The sequence below is a fragment of the Trachypithecus francoisi genome, unplaced genomic scaffold (assembly GCF_009764315.1).
Source record: "Trachypithecus francoisi isolate TF-2019V2 unplaced genomic scaffold, Tfra_2.0 Lachesis_group1, whole genome shotgun sequence".
NCBI lineage: Eukaryota > Metazoa > Chordata > Mammalia > Primates > Cercopithecidae > Trachypithecus > Trachypithecus francoisi.
Window position 1 is genome coordinate 134282490 of NW_022681454.1, and position 22019 is coordinate 134304508.

The following is a 22019-nucleotide window of genomic DNA, read 5'->3' on the forward strand; positions in this document are numbered from 1 at the left end:
ATCTGTTGGTAAGCAGTGTTTAAATTAACTAAAATAGTTTAGGCACACATGTACAAAATCCAAATAGCTAAAACCAAATTAAAACACAAAAGCAAAGGTGTTGAAATAAAAAAGCTAACTCTGTAAAATATTTAAAGAGGTGTATTCTGAGCCAAATATTAGTACTCATGGCCTGGGGTACAGTCTCAAGAGGTCCTGAGGACATGTGCCCAAGGTGGCCAGGCTAAAACTTGGTTTTCTATATTTTAGGGAGACAGAAGCTGTAGGTAAAGGCATAAAACATATAAGGTATTCATTGGTTTGACTTGGAAAGGTGGGACATCTTGAAGAAGAGAGGTGGTAGAGGGAGTACTTACAGGTGTTAGGTGGATTCAAAGGTGTTCTGATTGTCTTGAAAGAGTTAAGCTTTGCCTAAAGTTGAAGACACCAGAAAGAAATGCTTGAGTTAAGGGGAGTTGTGGAAGCCAAGGTTCTTGTTATGTAGATGAAGCCTCTAAGTAGCAGGCTTCAGAGAGAGTAGACAGTAAATGTCTCTTTTCAAACCTTAAAAGGTGTCAGATTTTTAAGGTCTGAATCCAGAAAAGACTTAAACAGGGAAGGAGATTCTCCACAGAATGCAGATTTCCCCAATAAGAGACATCTTGTCAGGCCCATTTTAAAATCTCTCAATTAAATACATTTTGGGGTAAAATGCCTTGATTTCCTTCAGGGTCATGTGATAACATACCAGAGTCAGGTTGGAATTTGGTATTTTATTGCTATAGAGTCTGTTTTGTCAGTTTTATGTTCTCTATTTTAATATTAATCCGGGTCAGTTGTGCCAAAACCCCAAAGGGAGGGGTTTAATGAGGCTTGTCTAACTCCCATTTCCTGCTACAGCCTGAACTAGTTTTTCAGTTTTTTGGGGGATCCCCTTTGGCAAGAGAAAAGAGTCCCTTCAGTCAGTTGGGGGATTATAATTTTATTTTTGGTTCACAGTGTTTATCTAGTTTACTGATTCTCCTGGAGCCATGCCCAACATTACTATTTCTATGTCTTTCGTTTTTGTTATCTTTCTCTATTATGAGCGATGTATCATTTGCTTGGATTCCCTGTTTGTTCAGGATAACTAACCAAAGGGGTCCCCCCTCTTTCTGTTTTATTATTTTATCTACCGTAAAGAGGAATTGGAACATTGTCTGTAAAAGCTACAGCTCCCGCTCCTGCTCTTGCTGACTTTGCAAAGTCTTCTTTGCCCGCTACATAACTTTCCATTATATTGCTCTCTGCTTTTCTCAATTTGCTTCTCTGTCCATATATTGTGCTATGCCTCAGGACTTCCAGACCTGAAGGAGACATCAGAGTACACCTTAAAAACCCTGAGCTAAGTGAGACTGTGACCACCCAATGGGTTCACCTTGCCCACTGCCTAGACAAAGCTGATTTATCAAGACACGGGAATTGCAATAGAGAAAGAGTAAATCACTCAGAGCCGGCTGTGCAGGACACTAGAGTTTTATTATTACTCAAATCAGTCTCCCTGAGCATTCGGGGATCAGAGTTTTTAGGGACAACTTGGTGGGTAGGAGGATGCCAGTAAGCCAACAGTGCTGATTGGTTAGATAGGAGATGAAATCATGGGAAGTTGAAGCTGTCCTCTTGTGTTGAGTCAGTTCCTGAGTGGGACCACAAGATCAGATGGGCTAGTTTATCCATCTGGGTAGTGTCAGCTGATCCATCAAGTGCAGGGTCTGCAAAATATCTCAAGCACTGATCTTAGGAGCAGTTTAGAGAGGGCCAGATTCTTGTAGCCTCCAGATGCATGACTCCTAAACCATCATTTCTAACCTTGTGGCTAATTTGTTAGTCCTACAAAGGCAGTCTGCCCTCCAGGCAAGAAGGAGGTTTGTTTTGAGAAAGGGCTGTTATCAGCTTTGTTTTAAACTATAAGGTAAGTTCCTCCCAAAGTTAGTTTAGCCTATGCCCAGGAAGGAACAAGGACAGCTTAAAGGTTAGAAAGAAGATGGAGTCAGTAAGGTTAGATGTCTTTCACTGTCTCAGTCTTAATTTTGCAAAGGCAGTTTGAAGATCACTGAGCAGTTTTTTCTGCTCAGTGCAGTAGTTCAAAATTCAGATTCTGTGACCAGACTGCCCGAGATTCTAGTCTTAAGGCCACTGCCTCCCTACCAAAAGGACCTTCAGTGTTTCATTTTATCTCTCCGTGCCTCCATTTTTTCACCTGTAAATGGGACAATATTTATCTTGAGCTTTTCAGAAATAATAAATGTGATAATTATGTAAAGTGCTCAGAAAAATGTTGCCTTTAAAACTGCCTTTGCGAATATTGTAACTGAGGCAATTATTACAGTGAAAGAGATCTGACCTAACTGACTCCATCTTGTTTCTAACCTCCAAGCTGCTCTTGTTCATTCCTGGGAGTAGGCTGAAGTAATTTTGGGAGGAACTTAGTTTATGGTTTAACTTTTAAAACAAAGACGTTAACACCCCTTTCCCAAAACAAGGCCCATTCCTGCCTAGGGTCTAGATTGCCTTTGCAGGACTAATAAATTAGTCACAAGATTAGAAATTATGGTTTAGGAGTCATGCAGCTGGAGGCTGCAAAATTCTATACCTCCCCAAATTGCTCCTGGGGATACCATCACTGTTTTAAAACATAAGATGAGTTCCTGAGATGTTTTGCAGACCCTGCCCTTGATGCATAAGCTGGTACCACCCAGATTGATAAACTGGCTCATCTGACTTTGTGGACCCCACCAAGTTTTTAGTGCAAGAGGACAACTTTGACGCCCTGTAATTTCATCTCTGACCTGACCAATCAAAACTCCCAATTCAGTGGCCTTCCCCCTACCAACCAAATTATCCTTAAAAACTCTGATCCTCAAATGCTCGGAGATACTGATTTGAGTAGTAATAAAACTCCGGTCTCCCACACAGCCTGTTCTACATGAATTACTCTTTCTCAATTGCAATTCCCCCATCTCGATAAATCAGTAATAAGCATCATATCAATTGTTAACTATCAATGTTGTTATTATTATTATTATTACTAGTATTACTAGTATTGTAAATAAACATAGGCTCAACTGCTTGCTGCTTGCAAAGTCAATAACAGGGATGAGATTTAGTGAAAGGAAATTGACTTTATTCCAGAGCTAGCAGTGAGGAAATGGTCAAGGCTAGTACTTTAAAGAAACGATTTCAAACTTTAGACTGGGACAAGGGGCTTACAAAGGGAACTTGGAATGGGGGGCATGTGGAAATAGTCCTGAATACAAGGTCTGTGTGTTCTGTTCTGGTGGCTTTCTTGAGTTGTGCTCCACCTGGAGTGCAGGCTGGCATTATCTCAACCATGACCAGATTGTTGACTAACCACTTTGAGGTAATCTCTGGAATTTTGCAGCTGGGTCTCCCCGCCTGGTCTGTCTCACGATTAGCCCCTGGAACTTCTAAGTAAGCACATAGTTAAGTGTGCATGGTGTAAGTTTAACAAGCATACAGTTACATAAATGTGCATGGTGTAAGTGGGTTGTATGATGGGAAAAGGAGGAAATAAAGGGTTTTCAGGTACTTTTCAAGGCTACGTTCTCAGATTAAGAAGGGAAAAAAAGCTCTAAAATGTATTTCTAGGTGGTATACCCAGTTACGGTATTAGTGAGAGAAAGACAGATGTTAATCTTTTATTTTCTACTAATTCAATGAACAATTTTACAAAATTGCAAACTTTTTGTAGTTTTTTTTTTACTTTTAAGGAAAGAATTGCCAGTTAATAACACTAAAAATAAGAATTTCAAACTGAAGCAAAGCTGTTCTTAAAATACTTAAAATGAAGAGTATTTAAGGCTGCTTTATTTTTACATTACATATTATTATAAGACAACCTCTTAGATGCCATAGAATAATACATTAAAATTTTTATCACCTGTATATTTTATAATGTGATTTCATTTTAAAATGAAACCCATTGATGTTAATGGTTTTCCCATATTATTTTTTTCTGACATTATTATTGATATATGCATTTTTTTTTTACCTTGAATCACTATTTACAATCATTTCTAGGAAGAAAAAAATGTCAAAATGTGTTGTTTCTTTATAATGAAATTCTATGTGAATAGATGCATCTGAGATTTTTTTCTCATTTCAATTCATTCCTCATGTAATATTTCATAGCCTGGAGTATAAACAAAAGCTAAAAATAAAAACACGTATTTCTTAGCTTGTAACAGCTATGATACGCTTCCTGTAAAGAAGAAATAACCTAACCAAAATAGCAGTTTCAGAAAACACCTCTTCAAAGAGAAATTGTTTAGAAAAAGTATGATCTTAAATTTAGAGAAGAGCTGAGATGTCAAATAGTTAAGTTTTTACCTAAAGAATCAAATGCCTATGAAACATCAGTTTTTCTAATCATCATTAATCTTTGACTAACAAGTACCTGGGGCGGGAAGCTTGTTACTTAACAAGGCATCCCATTCCTTTGCATTTCTGAAACACTCAAATTGAGTCACAAGTACCCTCCATGTCATTTCCCTTGAGAAGTCCTGCCTCTACCCTCTATTTTGTAAGAAATAAGTGCATTATCTTGAGATATTCCTTATGATGTAATTCGTAGCTTTTAACTGTCCTAATTGTTCTTCCCTAGTCATTCTTCTTTGCCAGTTTTCCTCTGAAAATCTCAGGCAATTTCACAGTCTTTTCTTGTTTCCTTTCTAACATAAAATACACAAATGTAAATTTAATGAAGCACATAGTTGAAAATCAGAAGACTGCATTTTTCTTTCCTTTTATATAATAACTTTTATTCTGCTTCTTCAAAAAATATCTTAGAACATAGTAGCCACAAAAACATACATTTAGTCCAAAAATTAGAATGACCTGATTCAGGTCAATTAAATGTAAATGCCTAGTATCACCCTTTGCTTTCCATTTTATCATCAAGCATTATATTACTGATTTTAATGTCCAGTTAGCTACTTAGCTATTTTTATTTGTTGCCAAAATTAATTTTTTGGGTTTCTATTATGGAGTAAATCTATTCTATAAAGAGCTGAGAAAGTGTTATGCCTTAATTGTAAAATTAGGAGATAAAAAATCAACCTGTTTAAACATATTTCCAAACTCACCAATGAGTTTGAAACATGAAATAAAGTTCTCTCTTCCAATTTGTGAGAAATTAAACATATATATTCTCAAAGATAATTGGAAACAAAGCTGGTCTCCACAGTTTACCTCTGAATGAATAGGCACATACCTGGTGCTTTTATTCATTCCTAGAGAAATCCCACCTGTAGATTGTATAGCTACAGGAATAGATATTTGGAAGAAGTTGTCACAAAGAATGCCTCACTCAGGATTGCAGGTGACTCCTTTACAGCTGGGGCAGCATGGTAGAATTTTCATCTATATGTGGGGGTTGGAGGTGGAAGTTGAAGAATGATGATAAATAAGAATAAAAGAAAAATGGAAACATACTTTCGTGGAATTTAAAATAACTCATGCTCTAGTCAAGTTTGTTTTTACAAATATTAAATGAAATTCCAAAATCTATAACGACATTGCTGTTAGCAATAGAGCCGGTAGGGAGGTGGGGAAATAGGGCCTGCTCTGTTTGAATAAAGTTAATATAAGTGAATAATAAATTATGGGAAGAGAAATAGGCACTCTAGTAATTTTGCATCTTGAAGAACATGTTTTATACATTTATGAAAATTCTCCCATAAATTAAGTAATGTATTAAAGAATGCAAGGAAAGGCAAACATTTTATTCAAACCAGTTGTGTTTTATTTCCCAGTTTTATTATATACCATGGAAAAGTGATTTAAAATTCCTAACTAAACCCTGACTTGCATCAGAAAATAATCTTCAATTCCACTTTTAAATTTACTTTTAAAGAGGAAAATGTGTATTTTACTGAAATCTTGCATTAATAACTTTGCTTTTTATATGACACTTTGGCCAAAAATCCTGAGTTTTATTCTATGTACTTGCTTACATTTATGTGATGCAACTTAGCAATAAATCTGCGACAATTTAGGCAATGCTGGTAAAGAAGATCTTTAGTTAAACCAAACCAAAGACCTAGGAAGGATTGTAACATCACGTGCTGGCAGTTCCAAGTGAATTAGGCAAACTCTAATTTTACTAACTTGAAGATTATCAGGTATGTACTTGAGATAACTGTCGCGTACAACTTGAAGATAATCCCAAGATTTAGTCTGGGACTTTCGTTACTGGAAAGGTGTCCCCATCCAGACCCTAAAAGAAGGTTCTTGGATCTTTCCCAAGAAAGAATTCAAGGCAGGTCCATAGAATAAAGTGAAGGCAAGTTTATTAGAAAAGTAAAGCAATAAAAGAATGGCTACCCCATTGGCAGAGCAGCCCCATGGGCTTCTGGTTGCCCATTTTTATGGTTATTTCTTGATTACACACTAAACAAGGGGTAGATTATTCATGCCTCCCATTGTAGATCATATAGGGTAACTTCCTAACATTTCCATGGCATTTGTAAACTGTCATGGTGCTGGTGGGAGTGTAGCAGTGAGGATGACCAGAGGTCATTCTTGTCACCATCTTTGTTTTGATGGGTTTTGGCCAGCTTCTTCTTCTGCAACCTGTTTTGTCAGCAAGGTCTTTATGACCTGTACCTCGTGGTGACCTCCTATCTCATCCTGTAACTTAGAATGTCTTAACCTCCTGGGAATGCAGCCCACCAGGTCTCAGCCTCATTTTACCCAGCCCCTACTCAAGATGGAGTTACTCTGGTTCAAAGAGATCTGACACTTTCATGAGACCTGGGAGAGAAACTGATTCTAGTTAATGTCTGAGCACTTAGAAAGGGATACATAATTTAACTGCACAGCTTAGAATTAGAGTCTAAAGCTCTTATTCTTACTCTAGGAAGGCACAAATGACTCAACAAATAAATGAGTATTTTAAAACTTACACTGAATTTGGTATTGAACTGATAATCTTTACTAGTTATTGGCCATATAGTATCAATCTAGCTGACTGAGTTTGATGACACTGAATTTGGTAATTTCAAAAGGAGTGCAATATGACTTTTGCTATTGTTATTTATTTATTTTTTGAGACAGGGTTTCGTTCTTGTCACCCAGGCTGGAGTGCAGTGGCGCAATCTCGACTTACCACAACCTCCGCCTCCTGAGTTCAAGTGATTCTCCTGCCTCAGCCTCCCAAGTAGCCTGGATTACAGGCATGTGCCACCATGCCTGGATAAATGATGTATACAAAAGAAATTAAGATACATGAATGATGACACTCTATTAAAAACTGAGTCAGAAGTGCTTGGGTAATATTGACTGCTATTATTGAGCCTGCATCTGTCCTTCACTGTGTCTTATATTTGTTATGTCACTTAATTGCCACAATTATGTTATGTTATTGCTATTATTATGAACTCTATATTATCGATGAGGAAACCGATTTGTAAAGAAATTGACTTGCCTGCATTGCAGAGCAAGTAAATGTCCTAACCATATGAAAGCCAGTTCTGTTTAGCCCCAGACCCTTTGACTTTAGCCACTATACAGTAGTGGTTATAGCATGAGCTTTGATTTCAGGTTCAAGTTCATCTCGGTGAGCATAAGCATGCTTTTTCATTTCTGCCAGCTTCAGATTTCTTTTGGTAAAATGATATAATTGGAATATCTTTTTCCAAACAAGTGTTCTGAGGCTTAGTAATATAAAACTTGTCATTTCATCCATTCATTCAGTCAATATTCATCAAACAGCAACTTTGTACCAAGCCTTCAACTGTAGCTAGGAGATACTATGATGACTCAAAGAAGAGATAAAGACTTAATCAAAATACTTATGCAAATTAGTGCATAATTGCCAAGTGTGTGAAGTATTATGAAAGAAAAATAAGTGGGGGGGATGTCTTTAATACTTCAGGGGTTGGGTAAGTCTTCCCTGAGGAAGTGCAACATCATCTGAGATCTGAAAGATAAGTAGAAAATTCTTTATTTATTTATTTATTTTTTTTTTGAGACACAGTTTTGCTCTTATTGCCCAGACAGGAGTACAACGGCGTGATCTTGGCTCACCACAACCTCTGCCTCCTGGGTTCAAGTGATTCTCCTGCATCAGCCTCCCAAGTAGCTGAAATTACAGGTGTGTGCCACCATGCCCAACTAATTTTTGTATTTTTAGTAGAGATGGGGTTTCACCATATTGGTCAGGCTGGTCTCGAACTCCTGACCTCAAGTGATCCACCTGCCTTGGCCTCCCAAAGCTGGGATTACAGGCATGAGACACTGTGACAGGCAGATAAGTAGAATTGTTTTTTGTTTTTTGTTTTGAGACGGAGTTTTGCTTTATTGCCCAGACTGGAGTGCAGTGGTGCAATCTCAGCTCACTGCAACCCCCGCCTCCTGGGTTCAAGTGATTCTCCTGCCTCAGCCACCAGAGTAGCTGGGATTAGAGGTGCTCACCACCATCCCCAACTAATTTTTGCATTTTTTTAAATAGAGGCGGTTTTATCATGTTGGCCAGGCTCGTCTCAAACTCCTGACCTTGTGATCCGCCTGCCTCAGCCTCCCAAAGTGCTGGGAGTACAGGCGTGAGCCACCAAGCCCAGCTGAAAATTCTTAGTGTGGGAGCTTCTCTGGCACAGCGAGGCATGCGTAAAGACCCTGAAGCAGGAGGATGTGTGTTTGTCAAATCAAAATAAGGCAAGTAGATTACCTTTTGTTCCTAAAGCAAAAGAATGGCATAAAAATGATGCTAGACAGCGGAGCATGGACCACATAATGAAGAGCTCTTTCAACCATTTAAATGATGTTAATTTTTTTTTTTTTTCCTAAGAGGAATGTAAGTCATTTAAGGCTTTTGACTAAAGCAAGAACCTAATCAGATTTGAGTTTAAAGAGAATGGAGAAACAGTGGGGGATGATAGAAGTGGGGAGATAAATTAGCAAATGCCGTGTGGGGGTGGGGCGGTGGATACGGGTAGACTAGACTAAAGCCAGACTCTGAGGATTTCCAACATTTAATCATTGAAACCAGCTGAGCAACTTCACAATGAAACTACCTTTGCAAAAGTTATATCTGTGAGAAAATTTTAACAATCAGCTAACCTAACCCAACCCCCATCTTGCCTTTCCCTAAATTATCCCTGGGCTATTGGACCAAGCTAACTTTAAAAGATATTTAGGCTACAGTTTAAATGATAACAGCCTTTCCCAAATCTCAGCAGCTTTTGTAAAGCTAACAGGAAGCTTCCAGGCTGAGAGGAGAGGAGTGTGAGTCCTGCTAAGATTCAGACATTATTCCGGAGGTTATAAGACGTGCAACTTCCCCAATTCCTCCTACAAAATAACACCAATATTGGAGACTGGCCTCTTAAGATAGCTTTTCAGGTTTCTTTGCATGTCTGACATACATGGCTCCACCTGGACCTGATGACTCCACCCGAACCGACAACCCCACTCCTGTGGCCCCACCCGGAAGCAATTCGGCCAGCAAGAGGATCGTTTCAACCCCCCTGTGATTTCATCTCCACCCCAAACAATCGACAGCAGGCACCTGTTAACTGGCCACCCCTACTGCCAAAAAACTGCCTTTGAAAAGCCCCTAACCTAAGAGCTTTGAAGGAGGTGATTTGAGTACGAACTCCATCTCCCACATGGCATGGCTGGCCTCCTGTCTATTAAACTCTTTCTCTACTACAATGCCATGGTCTTTCTTTATGCAGTGGGCAGGAAAGACCTCTTGGGCAGTTACAACAAAGAGCAGCTAGAGAGACAAGGGAAAACCAAGGCTGGACAGTGTAAGAGAAACCAAGGGCTTCAGTGAAGGTGTAATGAATTATATTGGAAAATAACTTTGTTTTTATTGTTCCCAGGGATTTACGTTCTGGTTCTGCTTCTGATCTGATTTTGTCTGTTCCACTTTTATGTTTTCCTTTTCAAATAACATTATCACCATTAAACTTTGGAGTAATTTCCAAGGACATTTTATAATTTTAATTAATTTATTTTTTTTTTTCAGACAGGATCTCACTTGATCACCCAGGGTGGAGTGCAGTGGAGCAATCATAGCTCACTGGAGCCTTGAATTCCTGGCATCAAGTGATCCTTCTGCCTCAGCCTCCCAAATAGCTGGGACTACAGGGATGTGCCACCACACTTGGTTAATTATTTTATTTTTAGTGAAGATGAGGTATTGCTATGTTGCCCAGGCTTGTCTTGAACTCCTGGCCTCAAACAATCCTTTTCCCTCAGCCCCCCAAAGCACTTGGATTATAAGCATGAGCCACCACATCTGGCTTCCTTTTTTATAATGTACAACCCTTACTAGAAATGATGAAAACAGAAGACATTTAGTATAAAAATGGAAAACAAAATCAAATCCATTTCTACTGAGTCTGGATTTTTCCTGTGTTTTGACAGTTAGAAAAACTCTAAGGTTATTATTTTAAAGGATGATCAGATGTTTACTTCTTTTAAATGTGACTTTAAAACTCAGTATGTAAAATAAGAAAATTGACGGGTACCTCTGGAGTTTTAGGTGAAGTTTAGTAAACTGAACAAAGTTGAATTAGCTCACTCATTTTTTAAATTGCCTCCCAGATAATTGTATAGCTTATGAATAAAAAATGTAGTCCTATTTTCAGATGCACTCAAACCAGAATGACTTCATCTTGACTGAGGGCTAGGAAAAATGAGTCAGGGACTTGCTGGGCTGGATTCTCAGAAAGATAGATGTTCCTAGTGAGAGAAGAGAGAAGAAGGAACCAGTTAGACAGATAGTTAGGACAAGTCCCTGGTAGAAGTCTTTCCAACAAAAGAGCAGCCTGGAAGCAATCAAGCTGCAAGCCCAGATAAGGAAGCAAGGTCCAATGCCTTTGTCTCTTGTGCAACCAGTGAAATCCACCTATACATGGTGGGCTTCAGTGAGCATGTTCCTTTCCTTTTTGGGCATACTCAGATAAGGGAACTTGTACAGAGGGGCTTGCCTAAGATGGACCTGCAGCCATATAGATAAGAAAAATTACACAGAACTAGACACACCTGCAGTGGAAAATTCCATCTCCTGACACATACACAGTAAGGGAAATAAAACAACATGGAATAACTCAGGCTAAGGACCCACATGCGCACTAGAGGGATGGAATGGAGCTAACAAGAATTCATCCTTATGTAAATAAGACATTCACCACTAACTGGCTTTTCGTGCCTCATCTAAATGAAACCCTCTGCCCCTATAGTTTGTTTATAAAAGCCTTTGCCTTCAACTGTGAAATGCCAACTCTTTCAGGCCCCTTCTCCACTGTGGAGAGCTTTCCTCTTTAGCTTATTGAACTTGGCTCCAACCTCACTCTTGGTGTCTATGCTCCTCAATTTTCTTAGTCGTGAGACAAAGAACTCCAGGTAATACCTCAAACAACGAAACTCCTCCAGTGACTCTAGACTGCTTCACTGTCCTCTAGATGTTTACAATTAAGGGAACAGATTGATAACATTTACTAAATATACTCAGACTTAGGAGTGTCCTGATATCCCTACATCTTCAGAACAAAAGCATTCCTAATTTTGCTTTAAAGATAATATTGAGGCTGGGCATGGTGGCTCACGCCTGTAATCCCAGAACTTTGGGAGGACGAGATGGGTGAATCACAAGGTCAGGAGATGGAGACCATTCTGGCTAACATGGTGAAACCCTGTCTCTACTAAGAAATACAAAAAATTAGCCAGGCATAGTGGTAGGCACCTGTAGTCCCAGTGACTTGGGAGGCTAAGGCAGGAGAATGGTGTGAACCCAGGAAGCAGAGCTTACATTGAGCCGAGATCGTGCCACTGCACTCCAGCCTGGGTGACATAGCGAGACTCCATCTCAAAATAAATAAATAAATAAATAAATAAGTAAAAATAAATAAAAAATAAAGATAATATTGATCCCTGCAAAACACAGTAATTAAGAAATTTAATCCTTTACCACAAACCCTTATAGCAGAGCGTATTTCCCCATGATCTTTTTTTAAATTTTTATCCTATATGTAAACAAGCATTGTACTTAGGGTGGACATGTTCCTGCTCTTACTTTTGGGAATGACCTACTCTGTCTATGGAGTAGCTGTTCTTTCACCACTTTACTGTCTTAATAAATTTGCTTTTGCTTTGCACTGTCAACTTGCCCTGAATTCTTTCTTGCATGAGTTCCAAGAACCCACTCTTGCAGTCTGGATCAGGACTCCTTTCCTGTAACATCTTTCTGGTGACCACAAAAGGATGATACTGAAAAAAAAAAAAAAAAAAAAAAAAAAAGACTGAATAGATTGGCAGACTTTGGGGACTTTGGGTAAATATTGAGATACCGAAATAAAAGTTGGATTAAGTGAGAGGCCCAATTTAGGGGAGTTAGAGTCTCCCCTAAGACAGAGAAGGTTAAAGACCTCCCTTAATAAAAGGCAAGGATGTTTAACCGAACTTGAGTTCAAACTTTGACCCAACTTAGGAAGGTTAGAGTACTTCCTAAGATTTAGGGGGTTAGAGGCCCCTCTCAGTAAAGTCCCTCTTGTCTAAGAATGGATTTGGCACTATGGGATGCTAATTGCTATTCTCTTTGGGTTATTCTGCCTTGCAGTCTTTGCTGATGGGTATAGGTGACAGAATTAGGCATGTACAGGATCATGAGACATGGGGAGCTCTTTCCTTCCCAAAAAGGAAAATTCAAGAGCTAATGGAACTGCTGCAAAAGTTCCCTTTGCTACTGACCAGTGGCCGCCTGAACTTTTTAGTTTTGCTGCAATGGGTGAGTCTTTCTCTGGCCTCCCTGAGCATTTTGCCCTCCTGACCCTGCCACACGCAATGTTTTTTTTTCTCTCTCTTTCTCTTTTCTGTCTTTTCTGTTACTGAGGGTGACCATCTTGCTCAGAGACTGCATGTTGAAACTCATGGTCAGAGGTTGCATTAACGATGATCGGGCCCAACTGGGGGCAAGATTGAGCCTTGCCTATTTGATATTGGATGCTAAACAGAGCGGTTAATGTCTATGTTTTGTCATATGTAGTTTGCTCTGGACAGAATGGAAACAGATAATTTTCCTTTGTGTTGTGGCTTGGCCGCAGCACAAAGGAGCCTTGGCACCAGGACTCTGGTGCAGTGAGCCAGGTCACTAGGGCTGCTCAGGGAAAAGGAATCCAGAACCTTGTCCTGCTGGCAAAAGGGTAAGAATTTCTTACCAGTCAAACTTCTGGCCTCTCTCTCTCTCTCTCTGAATGAATGCTAAAAATCACTGTTTATATCTGTAAAGTTTTGATTCATGGGAAAAAAGGATTCATGAAGCTAATCTTAAGCTGTGGTGAAGCTGGTGTACTTTGTCTTTCTGTATTGTTCTGTCATAATAAAGGGTACCTTAGGATAGAATGCAGGCCAAGGACTCCTATAAGCCTGCTGTTCAAGATGGCCTAGCAAACTGGTCAGTCATGTCCTTGGGAGCTTGACCTTGTAACCATGTGGCCATGCTTTCTCTTTTCACAATGGTAGCCTGGGGTCAGGGTTCAATTCCTGGCTTAGGAAATGGTCCTTTATCGTCTACCTGTCTTTCGATTTATATGTGTTATGTGTGTGATGTTTATATATGAAAGAGCTTTAATTAATTGGTTTAAAAATAATAAGAGCTTAAATCAAATATTTTAAAAGAAAAATAAAAATTGCAATGTCTTTTAGTTCACATAAGTTTAATAATCTTTGGGAAATAAAAACAGCTTTAAAGATTATTGAAAATAAAGACATTTGGTCTAAATTAGGCAGGTCAGATGTTAAGACTGTTAAATACCTTAAGCTCATAAAATTTTTTTTGATTAAAAAAAAAGTTGTTCAACTTATTTTGGAGCATTAGATTCTAGATAAGGCCTGGGGACATGTGGTGTTAGCTATACCCCCTAGGTATGCTGTAAAATGTCAGACCTTATCTGGTGTCCTAAGCTCCACACCTAGTACATAATTGAAATTGATTACTTACCAAGGTTTTCACCAAACATAAAAGTCACTAAGCGTTAATAGTGTAACTTTATTTGAGACTACTGAAGAAACAGTTTTACATGCAAGGTGTGTAAGGAAAGTGAAATGTGTTTTTGATAAAAGATTGTAAAATGTCGTGAGAATGTAGATTTCTTGCCTAAATTAAAGGGTTGACAGATTGTGTTAAGTTAGATAGAATAAAGCTGAAGATTTGAAAAAATTGTGGAAGGTTCGTGAAAAATTAATCTCATAAAAGAAATTCTGTGTGTGAACATATTGGCTAATGTTAAAGGGGTATTCAGTTTTTCCGTAAATTGAGCATTGGAATAAAAGCACAACAGGTTTTTCTTAGAGCACTGATTTGCTCTTTAACAAAAATTTGTAAAGAGTTATAAAAGGTTTATTAGAATATTACCTTATGGTCATACTGATTAAAGCTGAATAGATTTATCTTATGGGTTGTATTAAGAAGTGGGTTTAACATCAATAGTACACTAATGTAAACATGAAATTTGGCTTATTTGCTATAAAAGTAATACAGAAAACATTGTCAAATATAACGTTGGCTTTATTTGGGCTGTGTTTGTATAAATATGTTATTGGTATTTGTTCCAAAATTATAAAGACTTCTGTAATTCTAATATGGCTTAGCATATGTTATTAATAATTATAAGTGTTAGGTAAAATTTTGTATGACATGGAAGTAACCAAATTTCCTTATCAATTGTGGCTTTAATTGTGGCTGTCTTACAACTTTTTGCCATCCACAAATAATTATCTTGTGTTGGTCCTCTTCAAAAGGTGGTTTACAATAAGCTGCAGGGCTTTGACAGATGTTCTTAAACGCAAATTTCTGATAACTTTGGAGATTGTGACATTAGAATACAGAAAAAAATCTTTCAGGACTCTCACAAAGACCTGAAATGTTCATGACTATCAAGAAGAACAGGAGTTAATTACGTGGACTGAACTAATAGAAGACTTAAGTCATCTTTTTGACTTTTTTCTTAAAACACTACTGATCCTTTGTTTTGTTTTTCTGAATTGAGAAAACTTTTTAGTTATTTACAGCTTGTAAAAATTGAGTAAAGTATACTCCTGTGAACAAAATTTGTAGCCTATTTGTTTCTCTCTACCTGATTTCTCCAGAATTTGGCAACTATTTGTGAATATTCTCAATTTATGGCATAGTTATTTGCATAAGAGCAATTAAAAAGTCTGTTTCTTTTGCACAAGGTACGGTTGGAGAAATTGCTTATTTTGCCAAAGCTTTGAGGGGAATGGTATGCTTTCCTTTAAGGAATCAAACTTAACAAAGCCAATTAAAACCTCTTGGGAAAACTAGACTCATATCTTGTCTACCCAGTCCCTGTACAGAATTCCTGTACAGGGTTCCTGACCTGTGGTAAATAAACAATGTCACTTTATGACAGGTCCAGGAGCACCAAGTTATCTTGGGACCTCAAGAGGAGATGAGTTTACTCAACTCACATGTATTTGAAGGTACAAACCTATGGCAGAGCGTGGCTTTAAAAAAGTCTTATTTGAGATTCCTTCTATGGAACAGAGTTTCATCAAAGCCAATTTAAAAAAAAAAAAGTTTATGTGAAAAATAATTATTCTTGCTGCACTTTATACAAATAATCAGGCCAATTATAATAAAGCAAATTGGTCTTACCATGCTTTGTTTTTAGTAAAAATGGGAGGCTGGAGAGAGAAATTGTGTTTCAAAATCTATGGTATACTTACTATTGGATTCTAGTCTCATTGGTTGTTTTCATGTTTGTTTCTGAAATTTAGGCTAATCACTGGTTGGTTCACCAGAATAAGCAATTTAATAACCTTGTTTGTTCCAGTGAACCAACCAGTGATCTCTGACTGCAGCTCAGAAGAAACAAGATAAATGAGTAATGTAAAAATCTAGATAAATATTCTAATTCTGATCACATATTGGAATCAGCTAGCAACCCTATGTCAGCTTGTTTCCAACAACTGCCCAGTTCTTAGAAAGCCTTCCTGTTTAGTTTACTTGGAATGATTTTACTCACTTTACTTTCACTGTGATTGTACTCTTTGTATAGGAATGCAAGATAAGCTTACTCAATGCTTTCTTAAATTGGACACTCATTAATCTTCCAGATATCACCTTTTGTTGGAACTAGAAGTTATGAACAACCCTCACCATAATGACACTTTCTGACTGTGATCCTCTCTACCTTGAACGTAAGAGACCCAATTGTTAGGAATATCATTGCCCCTATTCAGCCTTAAGAAACTATAGAAGATAGATCTTCTTCCCTCTGCAATGCTTAGGATTAAGGGCCCTCTTGTATAGGGAGGAGAGAAATACGTCAGAGGTGTTTGAACCAGAGCAACTCCATTCTTAAGTGAAGGCTAGGAAAATGAGACTGGGACTAGCTGGGTTGCATTCCCAGAAAGTTAGGTATTCCTAGCCTCTAGATGTTTAGGGTTAAGGAAACAGATTAATAATGTTTGCTAAGCAGACCCAACTTAGGAGTGTTCTAATATCCCAGCATCTTGAGAACAGAATATTCCTAATTTTGCTTTAAAGATAATAATATTGATCCTTGCAAAATCGAGTAATTATAAAAATTAATACCTTACCACAAGCCCTGTGGCAAAACATATCACCTCATGATCTTTTTTCATCCTACGTATAAACAAGTATTGGACCTAGGGTGGATGCCTTCCTTCTCTTACTTTCAGTAATGTCCTACTCCGTCTATGGAGTAGCTGTTCCTTCCCTATTTTACTTTCTTAATAAACTTGCTTTTGCTTTGCACTGAGGACTCGTCCTGAATTTTTTCTTGTGTGAGATTCAAGAACCCGCTCTTGGGGTCTGGATCAGGACCCCTTTCTGGTAACACTATGATGAAAAGGATAAAGTTGAAATCAAACTGATATTTATGTCTTTTCTTTTCTGAGAAATTCAATCCATAAAAGGTTTTATGTCACTTTCACTTTGTTCCATTGTTTGGTTTCTAAATGTCTTACTTTCTGGAAAGAAATCCCTAATCTCTTATCAATAGTGAATATAACTCATTCTTTTACCTTATGAGTCAATATTTAATTAAATTAGACATTCTTTATGAGTTTGAATATTAATTTCCTTGTTGGTAGAATTTCTTCAGAAAATCAGAGTGTTCTCCTGTTTTAATGCTCCAAAAGAAATTATCCTCCAAATCATAACTGAATTCAAACATTTTTTCAAAAACATGTTAATATCTGCATTCTATTTCTTCCATTTTGAATATATTCGCATAGCTAGTAGTCTTGCTGTGGACAAGGAATAGGTATTAGAATTGTGAGCAAATAAAGATATGCAGAACCATGGGTTCCTACTTTGAACTATCTTGAGCTTATAGAATCTATATCATGTCATGTGATAAAGAATAAACTGTTAACATAGAAGGGAAACAAGAAAAACCAAGGGAATTAACCTAATCAGTTAGACATTTTAGTGCCTTGAGGAACTAAACTGTTTCATTCTTCATGAACCAAATGATATCTATAAAAGTGTTGTTCTTTCTTTGTTCCCTTTTGATCTTACGATATTTCTCCTCATTGGCTTTTCAAGTCTTGCCAAAATTGGTGCTATTGTTGTTGTTCCAAAATAGTTGCTGGCACATGCTATGTGGCAGACATTAAACTCAAACTAACACATCCTTACTGATTAGTTTCTGGTTTATGGTTGCTGAGGACTGAGCAGAGCTCTTCCATAGAATAATTTATAAAGCACTGAAAACTATAAGCGAGGGCATGCTAAAATCTATTCATATAAAAGTAAGCTAATATTTGTGCCATATATTACAGGTGTAGAACCTGTATGATTAGAAATAGAACATCCAAACATCAACTGAGTTATCCATTATTAATAATAATAATTATTAAAAATAGTAAAATTGTGAGTAGAATATTAAAAATTCATATGTGTACAAATAGGAAAGCAACAAAGAACAAAGTATTCTACTTTATTATTTAGAAAAAGATAATGAAAGGAGAGCAATACCTGTATCAGTAGTTAAAATAATATTTAAGATAAATGTCTCAATTTTCTCTCTCTCCTCCTTCTTTTCCCCACATCCTTTAATTATGAATTTCTTAATTAAGAATTTATTTTAGGAGGTAAGATTTGTTATTTCATTTATTCATTTTTTTCAACAACTATTGCCTGAACACGTTCAATTTGTCAGATCCTCTACTAGGCTCTGGGAATGCAACAGTGAACAAAAACAAACATCCCTTATATGTTCATGGTACTTTCAGTAAGGTTGTAAAGGAAGAACCAAATCAAGTTATCTCTGAAATAAAGTCCACATTGTCCTTTTGCAAACACTGTAGGGGAAAGGTACATGTGGAGTGATAACGTTACCAAAGGGGTCAGGAAATGCTAACTCAACCACACTAAGGTGACTGACTATAGGAAAGAATGGAGTCTACTGAGAGGGGAGTGGAAAGCATATCCAGCAGATGGAGTAGGGTCTGCAAAGGAGTGGTGCAGGCACAGGAAATCTAGATAATTTTACTCTATATAGAGTAAAGGAGAAAATGAGGACCAAAATCAAGCTATAGAGGTTGCTAAACACAGACCATGGAGAGCTTCTCAGGCTAGATTAAGAGTATTGTTTTCATGCCAAGAGTCATTGCAGGGCATTGAAATATTATGAGCACCTGATTGATGGGGATTTTTTGTTTTTGTTTTTGTTTTTGTTTTTTGAGACAGAGTCTCACTTTGTGGCCCAGGCTGGAGTGCAGTGCTGCAATCTCAGCTCCCTGTAACCTCTGTCTCCGGGGTTCAAGCGATTCTCCTGCATCAGCCTCCAGAGTGGCTGAGATTTTAGGTGCACACCGCCACACCTGGCTAATTATTTGTATTTTTAGTAGAGACTGAGTTTCACCCTGTCTTGAATGGGGTCAAGCTGGTCTTGAACTCCTGACCTCAAATGATCCACCTCCCAAACTACTGGGATCACAGGCATGATCCACTATGCCAGCCAACTGATAGAGTTTTGAAAAGAACACTGTGACTACACTGCAGAGTAGATGGTAAAGAGGACAGTTTAGTTATGAATAAGCCAATTGGAGGTTAGTTTCACATGTTTTGCAGGTGAAATGTAGTATTAACTTTAACCAGAGTAATTGGAAAGCTCTTCAAAAGATGTATTAGAAAGTGTTCATATATTCTATACAAAAGCTTTTGAGAAATATTAGTGATTTTAGGGTTGGACAATATTTTTTGTCTCTAAGTCAGTATGACAAATAAGGCTGAAGTTTTTGAGGCTACAAATGAATACCTTACTTGGATTTTGTACATGTTAAGTTTATTTATTATCAGAAAAAAATAATTATATTCTCAAGAGTGGGGTCAGAAAGCTACAGCCAAATCCATCTTCCCCGCTGAATAATTTTGGAAATATAGTTTATTGAATCACAGTCACACCCATTCATTAGTGCATCATCTTTTAATGTTTTTGCACAGTGGTGGAGTTGAATAGTTCCAACAGAGATTATATGGCCTGCAAAGCAGATAATATATATTATCTGCTCCTTTACATAAAAAGTTTATTGACTCCTGTCCTAGAAAATGGAGATAATTTTATTTTTATTTTCTTTGTTACTCTCTTCATTGATGTTTGTCACCAAAAAGGTAATCACTCCTAAGTAGCCACATTACTTAATGTATGTGTTCAAAAAATAAATTATTACATTTCTACAACTTGTAGGCACGGGTAATATTTAGGATGATACGTCAAAGTGACTCACATGTGTGAACAATTGAATCCAATCAGTATGAAAGTGCTATGTGATATAGCCAATCCCCTTCCAAACCATCTTTACCTAAAGAATATTCCCCAAATACAATACAAATAAATACACACAGTCCATGTTTATAGCTTATACTATTTTAGAAAATTACTGAAACATAACATAATTTTATTTCTTTGCATTAGTAGCTTTCATGTTTCCACAATATCTCTCTACCTTATAAAATAAACTCAGGCATAAACTGCCCATTGTCACAGAGAGACAGAGCCAGAATTCTAACCCATCTTGTAATTAACAAACTGGGTCCCCTTGAACCCAATAATTGATTTAATGTACACCAATTTGTGAATGATATTGTTCACTAATGAAAGATTGTTCTACTAGGATTTACTACTAGAATAAAGGTTCAACTGTGTATGTAGCCTTGTGAGCTCATTGCCTCATTTAGTTCAACCAATAATAATTAGAAAAATTATTTAAATATCTAATGCACATAATAGAGCAATAGATCTTTCTTTCCCCCCTCAAAAAAGATTTGAAGGCATAAACCATTAAAACTGTTTTTGAGTCCTCCATAGCAAAGACTGCTCTTCTAATAGAAGGAATCTAAATGATTATGGAATGAAAAGAAGTGCTGTCATTCAATATGAAAACTACTCCAGTAAGCCTCCTCAATAGTCAAAGGGGTGAACCAAATTACTACTTATGTAGTTCCTTTCAGTTAAATCTTTACGAGCACCATGCTGCTTCCTTGAGGTGTAAACATTTATCAAACACAAGGGAAAAGATATGTGTGAATAATATTGTTTGGAATAATGTCAGCAACACCCTCCTTGTATAAATAAAATACCTAATTGAACATGATCACATAAAGAAACAATCACTTATTTCTAGAAATAAGTAAGTGTAAGGAAATACACCAAAATATTAATTTATTTTATTTTACGGAATTAGTGCATTTTTGTTCTCATTTAATCTCTATTTTCCAAATGTACTTTAATACAAATGTATTGCCTTTTTAATAGAAATATATTTTATGGAAAAAAGTAAAATATTAATAGATTTTTAAAAAGATTTGTGCACATTAAATTTAATCTCTATTGAATATCCAAGATAAATTGATATTGTCGATTTATGAACTATGCTGAAAAAATACTTTCAAGGCTAGTAGGTGCAAAGAATGCACCAAAGGATGCAAAGAAATACCTGTTAACAAAACCCAAATCTTTTGCGTTTCAATGCATTAAAAGGCATTCAATGATAATAGCTCTCCTGTATAAAATAGCATAGTTGTCTTAGCCCATTTTTGTGCTGCTATAAAAGAATATCTGAGTCTGGGTAGCTTAAAATGGAAGAAAATGATTGGCTTACAATTCTGGAGGCTGGACGTCCAAAACTGAGGGACCGGCATTGGGAAGGGGCTTCTTGTTCATCAGTCCGTATTGAGAGGGCAAAAAGAGGGCGAGCGAGAACAGCAGTGGGCTAAACTCACCCTTTGATAAGGAACCAACTCCTGTGGTAATGAATCCACTCCTGCAATAACTACATTAATCCACTCATAAGGGCAGTGCCGCCTTGACTCAAACACTTCTATTTAAGTCCCAACTCCCAACACTGCCATATTGGGAATCAATCTTCCAAAACGTGTGCTTTGGGGGACACATTCAAACTATAGCAATAATACTGAATACTTAATTTAATTTAACTTTAAATAAGTGATGATTAAGTTTTGCTCACCAGCCTGTTGGTGACAAATGGTATTGTGAAGCATATTCGTGACCATAGAAACGTGTTCGTGAAAAAGCAGTAAGCCTACCCTCATTTAGGTCTTAACTGAGGTATTAAGGGATCTTAGAAAGAGCAGAGGTTTAGAGTAAGCTAAATCTTTTTAAATTTCTCTCTCGTTTTTCCCAAAGTTGGAGTCTTAGCTCCTTCATCCTTAAGAATGGGGTTAACATCTCTTCTACTGTCCTCTAAGCATTAGTTCTTATTTGTAACAGTAATAGGTAACCTTTGCTGAGTGTTTTGTATGCAAGAGGAACTTTGCATCTATGAAATCTATGAAAGTTATCTAATTAAAATGGTCCTATTAGAATCCTTGTGTGCAGAATATAACATTCAGGATTAGAATGGTTTAATAACTGGGTTAAGGTCTTACAAATAGTAGGGTAATAACTGGAATCACATCCCGACAGTCTGATATTTGAGTTCAAGTTCATAATAAATATGCATTCAACCTCCTATTC